The following is a 17,732-nucleotide window of genomic DNA, read 5'->3' as shown; positions in this document are numbered from 1 at the left end:
GTTTCTTGGATATTTAGCTTGCTTGGATTTGGTTTTTTGGCCTGCCCAAAGGGCAAAGGCTATAGCGATGCAATGTCTTTTGCTAAGAGCCGAGCCCCACTGGGTGTTAGTGGTATTAATGGTATTTAACTAAACTTGTAAAATTGTAGTCACACAAAACAAATTTTAATTTAAGGGCACTTAACAGACAATAGCCGTAAAAGTAGTAATACTCTTGATACTCTCTCTTTTCCTAGTATTAAGAGGTTCCTTTTGAGACCAACGAATGAAAATTCAAGATGATGACTGTACTTTTCCTACTTTGTAGTTGCACGATCAACTTTCCACCTAGTTTACTTAAAATTCTTTCCTATGTTATAGGTACACATTCACCATTTTCAAATATAGTAATATTTAGATAGAAATTTTCTCTTCAAATACTTTGGTGTGACCACCTAAATTACCATACCATATCTAAATGCTACTAATACTTTAGTAGCTTGGGGGACCCGGCTCTAACTAAAATATTTTTTATTTATTTTGTTCATTTTGTGGATTTATATCAAGAACCACTATGTGGCATGATTAAAGTGGTTGGAAATGTGGCCACTCTCCGCACAAGATGGGTATCCTAGGAGGTTGGTAGAGGTAGGGATAAGGATTGGCCATGTGTAGACCATCTACGAGCTTATCATTTGTGGAGGGAGTGATAAGACTTCTAGGGTTGTGAGTCTCATCATTAGTTTTCTTTATGGCTTCAAGTTGTTGGCTTCCAAGCTTCTGCCAGGTAGAGGTAAGCGGGAAGCTTCTCTGTGTGCGAGTCGTCCACGGCGGGGCTGCACTGCGTGGAGGTTGCCATCGCCATAGCCTGGGTTGCACGCTTCTCTTTCTCGTCCGTCTATTGCAGCTGCCACATTGTCGGCACAGTCCGGGTTGCACGCGCACTGTTTGCTTCTCGTCTACTGCAGCTGCCGCACTGTCGGCCGTCTCTTGCAGCCTCTGTAGCTACCGCACTGTCCGTCTCTTGCAGTTGGGGCACTGCATATTCCGCCTGCTCTCAGTCATGCCATCAGCAGGTCAGCGCAATAGCAAACGCAATCGTCATGGCTTGCAATCAGTTGTTGCAGAGGCCCGTATTATGAGGTATGAGGTATGATTCAATTGCTTGATGTGTTTTGTTTCGGGTATGCATTTGAACCTGCTTTGCTGCCCTAATCATGGTGTTGTAGGTGAGATCAAAGTTGACGATGCAAACGCTGCCGGTTACTGGATTGCACTACAGTGGAGAGCGGACAATAGATCGACTGGAGACAATGGTAGAAAAGGCAATGACAGCCTATAGGCGTTGGCAGCAGCAGCTGGAGGGAGACAAAACGGGTACTGAGTCGCCATTTTTTGCGTCTTCCTATGCCCCTGCTATGACATCATTGTCTATTGATGTCGTCATTTACATCGGCGTCGCGGGGAGGGTAAAGCCTATCGTTCTCTACAGCGTCGCAGTGAGGGCAAAGGCTGACTTCATCTGGTCCGGCTTCGCAGTTAAGCTATTGAGGCATTTTCTTAGGGTTTCACATCCTGCAGGTTTGTTGTTTTTGTCATGTTGTTGTGTCGGAGTTTTGTCATGCTGCTTGTTGTTTCTTGTTATACGGAATGTCATCTATAGTTTATTTGACCAGACACACGGCTAATTAGCACTAATGTTAATGATATTTGCAGGCTGTTTGGAGTTTGTAGACAGGCATTGCTTCTCGTATGTGCCGGGCTCAGGTGGGATGTGGTCGTTGTAGCTCGGGATGAGTCAAGTCTCTATGACAGTAACTGTTGCAAACTCAGCGGAGCTCCTATACTTCATCCAGATTGCAGATTTCGTGCTGGTGTATCACATAGCTAAGAATGAACAGCATAATGGTTGCTTTTGTGTATACTTGTCGATGTGGGATAGGGTCTGATTTAAATATAAGATTGTTCTCAAGTTTTATCTTAAGTGCTTAGGATTTCTGTTATGCTTTACAAGTGCGATCAAACAAATCAAGCTTGTATTCTTGTTCTTTTTTCACGACGGGAAATTTGCGATGATGTGCCGTTTGCTACCTGGACATCTTGAGATGTTTCAGCTAGAAATAGAGAAGACTAAGCAGGCTTTAGATACGAATGGGATTTGGTATACAAGATAAGCTATGATGATGAACACATGCCAATTATGGATTCATGCCATTGTTTGGTTATTTTCTCTGAGCTTATGGTTTAAAAAAGGTCCGAATTTTTCTTGGCAGTCAAAGAAAATTCTTCATGCGTAAGATCTGATGATTTTTGTTGTGTTAATGCAATGACTAATGTATCACTTTGGAACCTTGCGGCAGTTTTAAAGACCGCATCGATGTGATTTTTTTCTCTTTCTAGCTTTGGGCCACGTAAATAGTTATAATGGAAAAATATTCAAAAATAATTTCGGCTTCCGAATGTCTTTCATTCAAATTATCTGTGTTATTTTAGAAATATTATGATGGTGTAAAGATGCTAGTAGATAATATTTCAAAATTTTGAAAATGCATATTATGTTAATTTCACTCTTTCTGAATCAATTGTTACCTTGATTAAGACTAGTGTGATAGAAAAAATTCTTTAATAATAATTAGATTTTCAAAAAATGATATTTAGTGACTAAACTATTTTTGATTCATTTATAATAGCTTAATAATTGCTTATAATTTTTTAAAACAATGTTGAATTTAAAACATCATTCTTGTATGTTTAAAAATTATCATAATTAAAATTTGAGTTTTCAATTTTCTAATATTTTCAAGTTGAAAAAAGTTTTGAAAAATCTTTAAAAAACATGTAATCATGAAAAAGAAACGTGAAGTTATTTTTGCCTCTTCTTTCCTTGAGGATTGTATACTAATCATGAAAAAGAAACGTCAAGTTATTTTTGGCTCTTCTTTTCTTGATAACTGTATACTACTTACTCTTATTATCACTACTCTCACTTACTCTCCTCATCATAGAAAGATACAACCTTTATCTATTCTCTCCCTCCTTCTCCTATATAACAAGTACTCTTATGTACAACGACTGTGCTATTCTACAAGCTCTAAGTTTCTCTGTTGAAAGCTTTGTGTTTAAGTAAGGTTGCTTTCACCTACCTCAATGGATATTCCTATAAATGGTTAGTATATGCATTTGTTTCATTGTTTTATGAGCTGTGATGAGCATATGACTTAGAGAATTGACATGAGCAATTCTATGTAGATGTAAACTTCAATGATTTTTCATTGGGTGTGCCACCGGACTTAGAATCACCTACAGTGATTAACAAAAACCTTGGTAGTCATAACAATCCAGCTGCTGTCGTGTCACCTTTAGCTCGAAGTAAAAATGAGTCATCCAAATCTCCGCTTGGAAAGAAACTTAGCCCTAGAGGAAAACTGAACAAGGCTTCATTTTTATCTATAAAAAAGGCTTTGATTTTTGTTAGAGGTAAAATTCACAGCTTGTTTATATGATTAGACTTTACTCCCTTACTTATCTAATGCTTTTGTTAGGTAAAGCTTCTAGATGCTTGGTAGATTCCTCATTCTCATCTTCTTTGATTAAGAACACTTCATAAGGGAAAGAGGAGCTTAATGCTGAATCTTTCAACTCACAATTGACCATAACCCCTGCTTTGAGAAATTTGGCAATTTCTGAATTGTCTGAGACTGCAAATTTTAGGTTTGCTCTAGAAGGAAAAGTCCTATGTAAGTACGGCACTTACAAAATTCCCAAGTCTAACTATGGTAGATATCTACGCGCTAATCTTCTTGACAGGGAATCTCGCCATACAGTAACCTTTGTTGTGACTGAGATCTATCTTTCAGAGTTTATTGAGGCCTTTGTTGTCAATGACTTTGTCCGCCTTGAGGGTGCATGTGTAAAAAGGGTTGTTGCCAAGGACTGTGGAACTTGCTTGTGGGCTTTGTATGCAGATGCCACGACTTTGGTTGTCAAAGCTCAGCCTTTTGACTGTTGTCTTTAGCTTTATTCTGAGCAGAAAATCAAAGAGTTACTCTCTCAACGTGCAAGTGCTGTTGAATTTGTTTCAACAGTTGCTTTTATTGTTATCAAAATAGAGAATGCTGTTAGAAGCGATGGCACTCCTAGCTTTCGTTTGACTGTGGTGGATGGACCTTCAACAAGCGGTCGAGCTAGTGTGAGTGTTGACTAAGCTTTTTGTGCAACACAAATGTATCTTTGCTCATGTTTATATGTTGATGGCAGCTTCTCTTTGTCCCAACACGACGGCTTGACTATCAAATTATGGTGAACGAAGTGAAAGAAATTGGATACTACTCATGTGTTGCTCGTAACATCAATGTCTTCAAGCACCTGTCAAACACCCTTAGTGTTGTTGATGCTACTATCTTGTGCCCGCTTCCTCTCTCTTTGGCTATTGTCTTCCAAGAATACTTGCTAAAACAAGTCTCGAACTTAGGCTTTGGGAAGAAGGTAATAGTTGTGTGTACTTATATTAATCAAGAATGCATTTATGTTCACTTCATGGTCATTGTTGAATTCGTAGATGTTCGGAACGCTGGAGATTGTGAGTGTGAATAGCTTGGATGTCAAGTATTCATGTGGTATGTGCAAAGGTCTAAATGTGAGTCGGCAAGCTAGCAACCCATTTTGCTACTCTTGTGGCAGACAATCTACAATCACTAAGTAGCCCGTGTTGCCCCCTAAATTATATCCCCAAGACGGAGAGCTTGTTTCTATTATTTTGCAAGGAGCTGTAGTTGATTCTATTCTTGGATTTTCTCGTCCGTTCTTGCATCTCTTTGATCAAAGCTTGGTAGAGTTAAAATCTTCACTCATGAACTTCAAAAAGGCTGGCTGGTTCACTATTGACAAGCTGGCTGGACAGGTTACTGCATTCAAAGGCGCGTAGTTTGTCTCCTTGATATCAAGGTTTTACTTTTTGGGGCTATGGCATATGATCTCATTTTGCGCGCAGATGGTAGAAATCTATATCTTGATCCCATATTTACTTGTAATTTTCCAGAGAACAAAGATGCTTTGCTAAGTTTGCTACATGTTTTTCACTTGGCCCTCTCTTTGCAATGTCTTGAATCCAAACTTGTGGAAGAAATTCTAGAACAAATAGCATTAAAAAATGATGACATTCTAAAAATTTGGGTTGACCCTTGGATTGTAGATGTACAATCATCTTCTTTTAATCAAAAATAATTTTTGACGTCGTTTTTAGGTAGTTGACATTCATCGATGATGCTAAGTGTGCACTTCGTGAGTGTGATTTGCAAGATGTTCTTTGCAATGTACAAACTCTACTTTTACCAAGGTGACGTTTTGAGTGAAGTCCGTTCTTTCGGTGCATGTGATTGTGCATCTTCATCCACTTGTCAAACTCTTGTTGTGTTGAACTTACATGGCTGTTTTCTATGGTATCCTTGTGGAGATCAGCCACCCAAACGTAGATGTTGTATATGGAGCAAAGAAGCTACCTTGTGTCTAACAACACTTGTCGAAACTCATGATGTTGCTGTCCGAAAAATTGCCTCTATGTTTTTGCAATTATTTCCAAGCTCCTTTAGTGTCAAACAAGTCAAAACTAAAATTTACAACATGTCCAAATCATCGCGAATTCACCAAAGAAGGTCTACTATTTCATCTAGTAGAACTCTTCTGTATGTCAAGACGATTGAGGATATCCCTGCTTTTGCTTGTGCCTCGTGTGGTTCTCTCATGTCTCGTCATAGTTTGCATAGCATGTCAAAGGTGGAATTTTTGCTTCTTAAGAAAATAAAGTCAATGGTCATTGGTGAAAAGAAAGGGTTGCAAGTGTGTCACTCGTGCAAGACTGCGTTGAAGAAACAAGAAGAACCGTTGTTTTGTTTTAAAAGAGAGGTTCATTTTAATAGCAAAATACCTACCATAGAAAAATTGTATTCAGTAGAGAGTCATCTTGTATCCTTGTGCATACCATTTGCACAAATTTGAGAACTAAACTTTGAAGGTCAATTTGGTTTGCGTGGAAGCATTGTGAATGTATGGTAAATCTGTCACGAGTTCAAAGGGTGTTGCCACGTTTTTCTAATGATCAAGCTTCTATCCTTGTAGAGATTAAACGTAAGCTTGAATATGATCATGCTTATTTGAGTGGCATTGTGCGTCCAAACTGTGTTCTTCAGGCTTTGGTCGACCTTTTGGCCACTCCATTGTACATTGATCATGGTGTTACAATTGATATGTCTTGGTCATCTTCTTTCACACTCCATGTTGATCTTGCTTGTAGTCCACACCAAGAAGATGTTGAAGATGAGACAATCCTACAGATACTTTGGTGCATGGTATCTACTCTGCAAAACAAGTTGTGGACCGTAATTCACAAGTTGCAAGTATAGCCCCATGTGAGGGATTTAGTCCTCTAAGCATTTTCGATGACGAATCTTGTGAGGAGTTGTCATTCTCAACATTGTGTTTTGGTCAAAGAAGAAAGTATCATGTGTTGGCAAAGAAAAAATATCAAAAAGCAGTACAATGGGAGCTTAAGAATGTGGATAGACGCAACATTGAAAATCTTTTCTTCAAAACAATGAAAATTATTATTGCAAAAGTCCTTGGTTCCATTTGGGTACGTCTACGCAAGGGGAAATTGTGTGGCAGACAATTGCAAGCAAAAGATGTTCAAGCGAGCACTAACATTGAACAACTACTTTCGTCTGAGCTAGGCTATCATGACTTTCAATCACTGCGCACATCAATCGATTACAAGGTGAAACTTAAGTGAAATGTGTTTGCAATGATCCGTCAATTAGGCCAGCCAACTTTTTTTATTACATTTTCATGTGCGGAGCAAAGATGGAACCCTTTAAAAGATTGTTTGTGCAGATTAAATCCTCATATAAAAGAGTCAGACTACCCAAACAAAGCTTCATTCATTCATGCACTTGTCCGATGCGATCCTGTCACAACAGCTCGATACTATGTGCATAGGTTTCAAGCCATGAAGCAGGAGTTGAAGTGCAACAATGTCATCCTTGGTGAATTAGTAGATTACTTTTTTGTGACTGAATTTCAAAATAGAGGGAGTCAACATGATCATGGATTGCTTTGGGTAAAAAATGCACCTCTCTTTGGTAGTGCACCAGATAATGATACAATACGTTTTGTTGACACACATATCACTACTGACATGAATTTATTAGATGAGTCTCTTAGAGGCATACAAACTCACTTTCATTGCAAAACATGTAAAAAAAGCAAAAGCATGTGTCGCTCTGGTTTCCCACGCCCTCCCTCTCGAGAAACATTGGTGCTATATCCACCCACATTATCTCAAATAGAGAAAGAAACACTCTTGGCCAACAAAAAATGCATTGACAATCGATTGCTTACTCTTGGACATGATTCAACTACATCATATGATGAATGGTTGACCTCTTTGGGTATGACTGAACAAGTATACAACCAATCCCTTTCTGTAACCATCACAGAGCCAACACTACTCTTGAAAAGAGATCCAAAGGACATTTACACAAACAACTTCAACAAAGAGTTGTGTCTTCTATGGGATGCATTCAATTTATTTTCAATGGCCATGGCACTGCTACATATTGCACATCATATATGACTAAGAATGACTCAACCGCAAGCAAAACCATCAAGAACATACTACAAGATTGCAAAAAAAAAAATGTGCCAACGTTAGATCGATTGAAAAAAATTAGCAATGCTTTGATCAATACACAAGAGATGACATCACAACAAGCAACATATATTTCTCTTTCATTGCTCTTACATAGTGCAATTAGACAACTTGTGTTTATCAATGCAGACTTCGAAAGCCAACGCACATTTCTCTTAAAACGAAGAGCCACATTGAACACTTTGAACCCTAATAATACCAAAAAAAAAAATACGACCTTGTCACCAAATACACTCAGCTTCCGGATAAGCCAGGACACTTATGCTTGGCTGATTACGCAAGCAACAACAAATACGTATGTGGCTCCACTCATGAATCCAAGAAACCTCGAATCATTCGGTATGCTAACTTCAATGTGGAGAAGGACAAAGAGCAACATTACCATGAATTTTGTTTGTTGTTCCTCCCCTTTATTGGCGATGAGAAAACCTTTGAGACAAGTGTTGAATGTTGGAAAGACAAATATGCCACAAACTTTACAATTATAGATGAGAATCGTCAGAAATATAGTAAGTTGGAACTTGAAGCAACAAGCACTAAAACACTTTCATTGCCCTCATCCTCAAGATCGGAGCATAACGAGCCTTACAAATATGAGTTGGCCCTTGATATTTAAACAAGAAAGCCCACCACAAGATCCTTGCCAACATTTTGAAAATTGGCATTGTGCAATCAGGAATACCACTCACTTGTCTCCAAGTTGAACATTGAGCAACACTCCCTTTTTTATGACATTATGACTAGGAAACGCTTGCAACCAACTCAACCAATCCATCTCTTTTTGACTGGGGGTGCAGGAGAACAGGAAAAATTTTCACTTTGCAAGCTATCATTCAAGGCTTGATCCACCACTACAATAACTCTTTTGAATTAGAAGTTGAACTCCCCTCAACATTGTTGATGGCATATACAGGAAAAGCAGCTTTCAACTTTGGAGGCACAACAATTCACTCAGCATTGCGCTTGCCCCTTGTCTTCCAACCAAATATTTCTCTTTCTTCTGAAAGTCTTGCCGAACTCTTGCAGCTCTATAAAGACCTCAAACTGGTTGTGTTTGATGAAGCATTTTTGATTGGAAATAGACTCTTGCGGATCATAGACACAAGACTACGATCAATCAAGCACAATCACGTAGAGACATTCGACGGGCTAGATGTCATTTTCTACGGTGACTTATGCCAAGCAAGCCCAGTTCGAGACCGCTGGATATTTAGCAAGCCACAAGATTCTCTGCAATTACTCTCGCCTTCGTTTTGGCACACCAATATAAAATGCTATGAGTTGACAAAAACAATGTGTCAATCAGACAATGACTTCATTGCTATTCTCAACAAAGTGCGCAAAGCGAAACACACAAGCGAGGATTTGTTACTCTTGAATACCGACCATTGCAATAATACCTTTGACAAATTGACAACACCCCATTTATACTTCACCAATAACTTGAAGGACTCACATAACCGCCTTGTTTCTTAAAAAATTGCCTGCTCACGCATACATCATCCACGCAAGGGACAACCATCATAAAACTTGCTCAAAAAACCTTGTAATGCCAAACAACCCACAATACACTGCAGGCTTAGCCTCGACCTTGGAGCTTAAAGCAGGAATGATTGTTGAGATTTGTGGTGGGAATAAAGATATCTCGAATGGTCTTGTGAATGGCGCAGATGGAATTCTGAGACTTGTGGAAAGCAAACCTCCCTCTCCTATTGCATGGATAGAGTTTTTTGATCGCTCAGCAGGCTTCAAACAATGACATGTGCACCAACACCTTAACACGCTTTCCATTAACCCCCAATGGACACCAATTTTTCAAACAACAAAATAATTTTAGGTTGGGAAAAATGCATTGAACATTGTGTCTCGAACCCAATTTCCAATCCAAGCAACGAACGAACGCACTATGCATAGATCGCAAGGCTTGACAATGAGCATAGTAGCCTTTGATCCAACATCAACAAACTCACATGGATTAGTCTACACAGCTCTTTCTCGCATCAAAGATCCATCGAACCTCCACATTCTCAATCCAATCCAACCAACTCAAATCAAAGTCGACAAGAATGTCCTTGATGAGCTTGATCGCCTTAGCAATGAAGCCAAATGGGAATACTTCACAAAATTTCCATTCGCATACAAACACACACATCGTATCATTCAATCGTTGAACATCATTTCTAGTCAAAAATATCTCTGCCATATCAAACAGGATTTGAATTTTGCAAGTTCTGACATTTTGTGCCTTCAAGAAACAAAACAAAAAAATCCTTCCAATGATCTTGCACCAGAGTTTAATCATGTCCATCACCACAGCAAAATAGGTGTTTCAATCTACTACAAGACTTGCATGAAGTTGCAATCTGCAAACACACTACTTGCTCTAGGAATAGAGATCATTCAAGTTGTTTTAGGCATCCATGAACACCTTGAATGGGAAATCATATGTGTCTACAAATCTCCAAAAACCTCATCAGCCTCGTTGGTGTCACAACTCCGTACCTTGCTACAACAATCACATCATGGACGAATGAGTGTTGTTATGGGGGACTTTAATGTAGACAATGACCCCACAAACAATCAATATCATTACTTGGAAAGAGAGCTCCAATCACATGGCTACACACAACAAATTCATGATGTAACCACTGTGTACAACTCAAAACTCGATTATATTTGGATTAAAAATCCCCCTGCATCATTCATAGTAGGCACACGATTTTGCTTTTGGTCGGATCATTCATCCACTCATCTTATGATTCCTAAATGGTTCTAATCACTCCCTTCCTCCCTCCCTACCCTCCATCCCTTCCTCCCTTCATCTCTCCCTTCCCTCAACCCCCTTTACAAAAAGAAACCATGATTCCATACATTATGCTTCCCTTTATCCTATCAAAATACCACTTTGATACTCTTCAATCCTTCATCGTGGTCAACATTTTGTGATGTAATCTGCAAATCACTTTCTCTATGGATCAATATGATTACCATCCTTATAGTTTTTTGTTTCACTTTCATGTTCTTTTATTTGTTTTCTGTATAGGCAGGCCTTGTGATTTTGTCACTTGTTATATTTTGGTTGTGCCTTCATCATATGGGTTGTTTCTTGTATGTGAGAGAGAAGATAATGGAGAGAATAAAGCTCAAAAAACCACTTTGGTTGGAGAACATACCCTGCTATTTGAGAAGACACAAGTAGTAGGGGGTACCGGCTGGAGTAAATTCGAAAAAGAAGCCGAATCAAATTGAGATACCCCGGATCTGAAAAGCTAGAAATCAGGAGCATGGCAAAAGTGTGTGAGGTGGGTTAGGCTATTATGTGGGCAAAGGTAGCTAGAAGGAGCTCGCACATAGGTCGCAGATGTCGCAGGTGCTAGAAGGAGAGCACGAGGTCAAGGTTCAACAACGGATATTTTTTAATGTTTGAAACTACGAGCTGCAGCATCGAGGGATGTTGTCTTCATGGTGTAGACTGGCGCCGTTGGGAGTCGTCATCTCCATCGGCAAAGTTCGAATCCACCTAGCCTGTTGTTTTGCAAAGCCTTCAATAGAAAGCCTCGGGCAGTAGAAAGCCTCAACGAGGGAAACGGAATCTACAAGAATCTGAGAATGAAACGAATATAATAACGGAGTTCCCAGTAGTGCGTTCGTCCGCTCGTTTATTGTGTTGCAAAAAACTTGAAATTTCAAACGGTTTTTGTTGTGCACCTCATTTGTTATTCTTCATTTATTGCAATGTGATTTGCTACATGAGATGTAAATCAAGAGGCCATTCCATAACTAGAACATAATTCATTTCCATTCTACTGAAAAACATAAGCATTATGAGAAGGCTTGAGGGGAAGTCTAGAGATTCATTTGCTAGGTAAAATCTGACATGGTCAAATGTTTTTAATGTCCATGGAAATAATATGCATCCTCTAGAACGACTGAACTATTATTCTTGAAAACTAGTCTCAAATTGTTTGGCCTTACATAAAGGTCAAGTTTCATCTATTCTATATGGCTTTTTGCAAGACAGTGATGGGAGAATAATTAGAGTTGAGATGAATAATAAATCATTGTTCATCAAATCACACCAACGAAACTTTGGCATCAAGCTTTAGCTTGGTTGCATGATTCATCTTGTTGTGACAAGCACGCTTTTTTTTCCTTCACATATTGTTGACAACTTACATGTTGTCCCAAGACATATGTGTGGCAGTAGCCTTATGTCACCACTCTTTTTTCTAAACACAGGGAGACACACACACACACACACACACAGAACCTTGTAATTTGGCATTTTTCACGATTCATCTTGTTGTGACAAGCACGTTTCTTTTCCTTCACATCTTGTTGACAACTTACATGTTGTCCCATGATATATGTGTGGCAGTAGCCTTATGTTGCCATTCTTTTGTCTAAACACAGGGAGACAAACCTACACACACACACACACACACACACGTCGAGAACCTTGTAATTTGGTATTTTTCCTTTCATGTGGTCAACTACGTCTAAGTTCCAATCAAAAGTATCTTTAGATTGGTGTTCTCTTTCTTCATTGGTGCACAGTCTCTGTGTTGCCACTCATTGTAGTCCATAGCATTTGGAAGTCCGCATTACCCTTCTATTTTGTGATGTAACGGTGTAAGATCTCATGCATTAACATGGAGTGGCAAAACCAAGAAATTGACTACATGCATGGGGGGATAGCAAGATTTACACACACATTTGCATCTATTCTTTGCTTATTTTTTATTAAATTCATTAGTTGGTTTGTGGGAAATCATAGTTCTAGTCTCATATATGAGGGTTAAAAAGTACTACCCACAAAGAGAGTATTTACAAAGCATTACTTCCAAGCTATTACCAACAGTACATCCTTCTCTTGATTGCTTTCTTGCTCTTGAAGTTTGCATCCTTCTATTTAAGCAAGATATGTATGCATGCTTTTTTATTTCGAGCCTATATCTAACACCCAAAAAAAATGAGGAGAGACACCCCATTGATGAATAGTCGTCATAGAGTGGGAGAGACAGACAAAGAGAGATAGAGATGTGCAATTTTCCCTATACGGAGGAGTTTTCATAGTCCTTAAATATCTATATTAAGTGGGAATGTCCCATTACCATGACAACATGAACTTATTAGTGCATCCATCGATTGCATGTTGATTTTTTCCAAACAATTTAGATATTTTAACCGACACTTCTATTCCAAGTTTTTTTGGTTACTTGTTCTTGTGTATACAATGTCTTTTGCCTCCTTTTGCATGCCCATGCTACTGCGTTACATTGGAATATATGATTAAAGGCTAACCTATCAAGCTTCACCTTTCATCACATTTGAGCAACAACTAAAAGAGAAAATTAGCTGAAGTACAATCAATCAACGGCATTTACTTTGTAGAAAATACTTGTACATCCAAAAAATCAAACACTAAAAAATGTAGTGGTTTTTGTCCAATGCAATACCTTGTGCCCTCATCACTAGCCTAAGTGACTACATGCATAAGCACATTGACAAAAGTGATTGCATTTGGGAGCCTTTTATTGCAAGCATTGAAAATAGTCCAAAGCTTCCTAGGCGGTCCTTGTTGGGTATCTGCTTCCTATAATTGCATTGAAAATAGTCCAAAGCTTCCTTGGGCAATCCTTGTTGGGTATTTTCTTTCTATAATTATAGTACAAGAGTCTACATCTTGAGATAAACCCTCACTTCACACTTGCTAAATAGCTAAGAGCTTCTTGGCCCTGCATGTTTGGCATATCCAAGAGACTGTATCCTGAAAAAGGTGCTTAACAAGATGTATCATGGCAAGTATACATATCATTCAAAACATTGACAAGCCCAACGTTCTTTTAGTAGCCCTATCATTAATAATCCCACCATGAATTTGTTTCCCAAAATTGTAAACTTCATCAAGGTCTCAAAAATCCAAATTTTGCTTAATCCCTTGAGCGTAGTCCGCACATGCAATGTATGCATACTTAATTACTTTGGTAGTGGTGAAGATGGCACATCCAACTCTTCTTCTAAATTTATAGAGAGATGCCAAGAGAGGATTTGGTGTCATCAATCACAAATCTTCTTTACCTACAATCTACTTGAATTTGTCACCCCAACATACAAATATAACCATGTTCTCGTTGATTATGTGTATATCTATTATTTGTGGTGAATTGATGGATAAACAATTTCTCAAGATGTTGACAAGGAACAACCATTTTGGAACTGCCCAATGCAAATATCCAAAGTATTTGTGTAGAAATGTTTTTCCTGTATGGATAGTTTGTGGCCCCAGCATTGGATTTGTGAACATTTTCACTTACATGGATTGAGTAGGTTCACCTAATCTACTTCCAAGTATCACTTTTGGCATATCTAAGAAATCGCATCCCATACAATATCTTTATCGAGAACTTTTGTGCGTCTTGTAAGAAATGAATTTCAAGAGAGGCCTCTTTTACAAAGAAGCTTATGAAGAATTGGTTGTGCTTTCACATGTACACCACATGATAAACAAATCATTCCCAACATGACAATAATTTTTGGTCATTTGTGACTAATAGTTTGATCATCTTTACGAAAAACAAAGAAATATTATGCATTTTTATTTTTACACAAAAATTGGGACATTCTTTTGTTGTCCTTTTTCTCACTAGCTAGAATGTTTTTCTGAAAACTAATGTGGACTAGGAAAAATCTTGAAGACTTTTGTTGAGTAGCCACGGCAAATAGTTTTTCATTAGCCCATTAGAATCCTTAGTACTTCATACTAAAGCTTCTCCAACCTCAAACATAAAGGACAACAAAAAAATGAGGAGAATTAAAGAGAATGGAAAAGGATGATAAGTGTAATGGAATTGGCCTATTAACTTGAGAGTGGAGAAAATTAATGAGAATACTTTTAAGAAATTACTTTGTGAACATAGTTGAAGATAACAACATAAACATAGCAATTATTTAACTTGGCATGAACAATACTTCTGCAATAGAGAGAATTTAGAGAACATGACAACAGTTGAGGACCGGATTTATGTGGAGCCGGTCCCCCCCTCCAATAGGCATTCGTATTATGATTTCTCCCATTTAGAGAGACGTGTTACAATACAATCTTTGTGTTCCTTATGACCTAGGTGATGCAATGAAGATAGAAATCTTCACGCATCACAAGCATAACATAAACTTTGAAGAAATCTTTAACTATCCCAAGCCTCAGTCCAAGACCTCAAACACCTTCAAAGGTGGAGATTGCTAGCAGGGAATGAGGGTAGGAAAGAGGAAGAAGAAACATTTCATAGGAGAAATAATTAGTTCCTCACTTATCATAACTTTTCTTGCTAGCATACATAATGGCATAGTAATGAAGATGGAGAAGATGGCAAGCTTAAGCATTGAAGCATGGCTCTTGGTTGGATTTGCACTCCATAGCCAAGAGTGTTTGTATAGGCTTTCAACCTCTACTTGCTTTGAGAAGGAGAGGGAGCTCTTGCGCTTTGCACAATGCATAATGAGAGTATGTGTGAGTGTGTGTGGGAGAGTATACCGCCTAAGCAACCCCCTAGCTTGCTTTGGTCGACCCCCCCTTGTAGCTCATGCTTGAAGCTCATTGGACCCCTCCAGGCCTAGCCAATCAAGGAGGAGGCATTACAAGCAACAAGGGTAGCCTTGGGACAAGTGTCCCCCTTTCCCTTTTGAGAGAGAGGACTTGATAAATGCAAAGACAATTAATTAAATCTCCTAAATTATCATTGGAACCCTTGGGTGGCCAAATAATAGGCTTCAGGCACATCATGAGGGCAAAATAAGGAGGAACTTTACAAGTGTCCCTTATGCTTTCTTTGTACCAAGTATGCCTTGGGTGAGTGTGTGGATGTTCTCTCTCATCCCCCCTCATGTAGGGCTCGCCCCCTCCTTGTAGGGATTGGATCTTTGACTTTTGACACCTCAAGCCCCTCAAGCTTAGGCCTAGTTCCCACTACAAGCTTGGCCCTTAAGCACTTTAAGCTTGGGTTGGGTTCTCACCTAAAGTACCGCCATAGCATCTTAAGCATGTCAAGCACCTCAAGCATCTCAATCATCAAGCACCTCAACCATCTCAAGCACCTCAAGCACCTTAAGTGTGGGTCGGGTTCCCACCTCAAGCTTGGGCCGGGTTCTCACTACAAGCTCGGCCCTAGCTTACCTAAGGTCAAAGGACTTTTACACTAACTATTGGAGGTCTTCAATGAAGCTAACCCTAAGGTCTCATGCTCCATTGGTTAGCCTTGCTCTTTGATAGACCATCACTCATTTAGGCCCATTTACCATTAGCAACGTGATGAGATAGATCTATAAGCACATGTCTATATCTTAACCCTTGTTCCCATTTATTCTCCCACATTAAATGATCAGTTTAAGATGAGAAAATCATTTGGGTTGGTTAGATATTAGATTTTATGACATTACCTCTCTCTTGAAATCATCGCCATCCTCGACTATGAGGTAGAAGAGATAAATCCTTAGTCATTAGTTAATCTTACTTAGTGACGGGTAGAGAATCCCTTTTTACCCTACGACATCTTTCCAAGATGGATGACTAATCCATTTGGTGCTTGGGAGACATAGCTGCCGCAAGCATGGCTGCTCTTTAGTCCATTTCATTCTCCCAAAGTAGAGTGACAAATTCTACTTGGTGTTTGAGAGACGTCCTCATCACAAACATGATTCTAAGCATGCATATTATTTAAATTTGTGCACAATTAAAAAAAGAAACTAATCTTATAAGACAAAAACATGGGTCATTTAAAAGAAATTTGTACATTTGCTTACTCTAATGTAGCATTGTAAGCATTGACAAAGTTCATACTATCCTTAAGCTGTAGTCCTTGCATCCATCTAGCATCTTCAAAAAGATAATTTTTTAACTTAATAAGATACCATCGGATAATCTTACCATGTCGTAGTACCTTGGCTTCATGCCGAAGGATAGCTTCGGGTTGTAGCACCTCTTCTTGGTCTTCAACTTCGGGAGGGTCTTCAATAATTGCTTCACTTGGTGGCTCTCCTTTGTAGGACTTACGTAGGCTCACATGAAAAGCATTGTGTATGAGCCAATGGTTGGGCAACTTGAGTTGGTAGGCCGTCTCATTGATAGGCTTCAAAAATTGGAAAGGACCATACTATCTTTTTGCTATCTTAGCGTAATACTTTTGATAGCCCATAGGATTTTTGCCTGTCGTTTGTCTTAATCAAGCTTTAGGAAACTTGAGTAAGACCCAATCATTTTCTTTGAACGTTAAGGCCCTTCTGTGCTTGTCAGTAGCAGCTTTTTGCCTTTGTTGAGAGATGGATATAGCCTCCTTAATCTTTTGAAAAGATTCTTGTAGGTCACGGTTATACTCATCGGTAGCAAAGATCTTCCCATGTACTTTAAGTAGCAAGGGACTTTTAGGTCTTCCGTCAATGATCTCAAAAGGTAATTTTTTCGTAGAAGTATGTACAATATTATTGTAGGCATACTCTACAAGTGGTAAGTACTTTTCCCATTGTGAGCGTTGATCTACTTTGGTAATATAAGTCTTGAGTAGATCGTGTATCGTAAAATTGGCTATCTCACTTTGGCCATCCGTTTGTGGATGATAGGCTGAAGAGAAATTCAATCTTGTTCCTAGATTTTCAAAGATACCTATCCAAAAATTACTGGTCATTCTAGGATCTCTATCTGACACGATGGATGTTGGTAATCCACGATGTTTGGAAATTAGTGATATGAAGAGAGTTGCCATTTGGTGTGCCTTAATAGTCTTTTTGACAAGAATAAAATGTGCTTGCTTGCTAAACCTGTCGACTATTGTCCATATTCCTGTATTCCCATGGATAGGTTTGGGCAATCCAAAGATGAAATCCATGGATATACTCTCCCATGGTTAATTTGGAATAGGCAATGGCTGGAGTAATCCAGGTTGCTTCCCTCTATCATATTTGGTCATTTGGCATACTACACATTTTGAAACATAGTCTTGTATTTCCACTTTCATGATAGGCCAATAGAAATACGTCTCTACTCCTCGAAGAGTAGGTT

At 38.8% G+C, this 17,732-nt stretch overlaps 1 pseudogene; it reads left to right on the top strand.

Annotated features, from left to right (window-relative positions):
* Window positions 1-4,275: 4,275 nt before the first annotated feature.
* LOC147430746 (uncharacterized) lies at window positions 4,276-4,903 on the top strand (annotated as a pseudogene).
* Window positions 4,904-17,732: the final 12,829 nt, after the last annotated feature.

Source organism: Adiantum capillus-veneris, chromosome 21 (genome assembly GCF_014529385.1).
Source record: "Adiantum capillus-veneris isolate H3 chromosome 21, ASM1452938v2, whole genome shotgun sequence".
Classification (NCBI taxonomy): Eukaryota; Viridiplantae; Streptophyta; class Polypodiopsida; order Polypodiales; family Pteridaceae; genus Adiantum; species Adiantum capillus-veneris.
Note: the sequence above shows the minus strand (reverse complement) of the source record. Positions and strands in the feature narration are given on the sequence as shown.